This window comes from Lonchura striata, chromosome 21, assembly GCF_046129695.1.
Source record: "Lonchura striata isolate bLonStr1 chromosome 21, bLonStr1.mat, whole genome shotgun sequence".
In the NCBI taxonomy this organism is placed as follows: Eukaryota; Metazoa; Chordata; class Aves; order Passeriformes; family Estrildidae; genus Lonchura; species Lonchura striata.
In genome coordinates this window covers 11,353,560-11,356,059 of record NC_134623.1, presented here as the reverse complement: position 1 = coordinate 11,356,059, position 2,500 = coordinate 11,353,560, and the positions used below count along the sequence as shown (strand labels likewise).

Genomic DNA, 2,500 nt, shown 5'->3' with positions numbered 1-2,500 from the left:
CTCCCGCGTGATCCCCTGCGGTGGTGCCCGCGGCCACCGGCCGCGCGGCCGTCGTCCCGCCGCGTTACCGCGCGCGGGGGGTTTGTCGCGCCGCGCCGGGGAGGGGCGCCCTGCCCCCCCCTCTCCGCGGCCCGGCCTCGGCGGAGAGGCCGCGGCGCGCGGTCGGCCGCGGGGGCCGACCCGCTCGCCTCGAAACGGGCGACGCCGGCAGAGAGCGCGCGCTCTCTCGCCCCTTCCTCAGCTGCGGGGTTGCGGCCGCCGGGGCCCGCCGCGCTCTCCTCCTTCCTCGGCCGCCTCTGCGGTCTCTGGGGTGCGGCGCCGCGCGCGGCGCGGCCGCGCCGTCTCTCTCCCCTCGACGGCCTTCTCCTCGAGCGCGCCGGCGGCGCCGGTCGCCGGCCGTCCCCGGCTCAGCGACCGCCCGCCCGCCCGGGGCCGAGCGCTCGGCAGGTCCCTCCGTCGCCGGAGAGTCCGCGAGCGCGGGCGGCCCCGTGCCGAGCGGCGGCGGCGCCGCTCGGCGAGTGTCCCCCGCCAGCGGGGACGGCCGGCCGGACGGCGCCCGCCGTCGCCGGCGGCGGTCCCGGCCCGGGCCCCGCCCGCCGCCTCCCCGTCGCCCTTTTCTCCGTCCGCTCGCGGAGCCCCGGAGGAAGGTCGTGCGCGCGGCGGCCGTGGGGGGTTGGGGGGGGGGGCGCTTCCCCGCCCGGTCTCCCCGCCCGGTCAGCGGGGAGAAAAGGGCGGGCGTCGCTGCCCCCCTCCCCGCCTACCCCCCCTGGCTCGGCGCCGCACGCCTTCCCCTGGGCCGCGCGTGCCCGAGGAAAAAGGGGCTCCGTGACGGTGCGAGGCGGCGGCGGTCCCGGGAGTGCGGCCGTTGCGGCGGCGGGTCAGCCGTCCGGCAGGCTCCGGGCGCTCGCGACGCCGGCTCGGGTCTCGGTGCGGCGCCCGCCTCCGGCGCCGGCGGCGGAGCGCGTCCGCCGGGCGCTCGCCCTTCCCGGCGGGAGCGGTCCCGCGGGGGGCGTTGCCGGTTGGGCGGTGGCCGTCGCGTGCCGTCTCGAGCGCGGCAAGGCCGCTGGGGAGAGAGAGCGAGCCGGCCGCGCGGTGGCGCGGCGGCGCTCCGCGGGTCCGCGGAGCGGCGGTGAGAAGGGAGAGCGGCGCGCGCGGGGGCCGACGGCCGCGCCCCCGGCCGCGTGCGTCCCGTCGTCCCGTTGCAGCGAGGCCGGGCGGGCCGCCGTGTCCCCCCGCGGTCCGGCGCGCGCCGCGTGCCTCCTCCGTGCGGAGGCCGGGCCGAGCCCGGGCGCCTGGGCCGCCTCCGGAGGACGGCACAGTTTGCCGGCGGCGTCTCCCCTCGCTCGTAGCGGCGGGGGGAGGCGGTCGGGGACGCGGGTCCCCCCGCCTTTCCCGCCGACCTTCGGAGCGTTCCGTTGGGCGTTTCGCTCTCGGATGGTTTTTCTTTCCCCCCCCACTCGGTTCGTTGCGTTGTGTGCTCGTACGGTCGAAGCCGGGGGCGGCCCGCGTGCGTGCCCCCTCGGCGAGAGAGAAAAAAAGGGGCCCCCTCCGCCCGTGTGCGGGGTTCGGTGCCGAAAGCCAGACAACTCTTAGCGGTGGATCACTCGGCTCGTGCGTCGATGAAGAACGCAGCTAGCTGCGAGAATTAATGTGAATTGCAGGACACATTGATCATCGACACTTCGAACGCACTTGCGGCCCCGGGTTCCTCCCGGGGCTACGCCTGTCTGAGCGTCGCTTGACGATCAATCGCCGCCCGGGGGTTGCCACCCCGGCGGCGCGGCTGGGGTCGCCTCGCAGGCCCGTCGTCGTGGCCGTGGCCGTCGTGGCCGCGCCCGAGGGCCTTCGTCCCCCTAAATGCAGACTCGGGGAGCGCTCCGTAGCTCCCCGCTCCCGGAGCGAGCCGCTGGGGCGGAGCTCGTCCTCGCCGGGGGCCGCGTCGCCGAGCGGCGGCGCGGCGGCCGGGGAGAAAGAGAGCGAGAGAGACGGGGCGGCGTCGAGAGCGCCCCGCCGAGGGCCGAGAGACGAGGGCGAGAGGGGGGGAGGCGAGGCGCGCGGGCCTCGCCCCCCCCCGGCCTCCCCCCGCGCGGGCGGCTGTCTGCGGGTGGGTACCGCGCGGGTACCGTGCCGTGCTGCCGCGCGCGAGGCGCGAGCGCCGGGGGGGGCGGGGGCGACCCCCGCGTCGTCCTCTCCTTCCCTTCCCCGTCCCTCTCTGTCGCCGTCTCGGGGCGCCAGGGGCGCCGTCGCCGTTCTCGCTCTCTCCCTCTCCCCGCCGAAGGCCGTCGCGCCCGCCGCCTGGCGGCCGCGTCCCCCCCCCGGTCCGGGGCCGTCTCTGCCGCGTGTGTGCTTCCGTGTTTTCCTTTCGGTTCTCGTCTCCGGGACGGGGTCCGTCCGTCCGTCTTTCCTCTGCGCCGCGTCCCCGCGTCGCTCGCTCGCCCGACTGCCCGCCCGCCCGCCCGCCCGCTCGCTCGCTCGCGCTCTCTCGGCCCTCGCGGTGAGG

General features: G+C 78.8%; 1 non-coding gene across 1 annotated transcript; it reads left to right on the top strand.

Annotated features, from left to right (window-relative positions):
* Nucleotides 1-1,584: 1,584 nt before the first annotated feature.
* Nucleotides 1,585-1,737, top strand: LOC144247375 (5.8S ribosomal RNA). The gene has a single exon (XR_013341077.1). It is a non-coding gene; the product is annotated as a 5.8S ribosomal RNA (ribosomal RNA).
* Nucleotides 1,738-2,500: the final 763 nt, after the last annotated feature.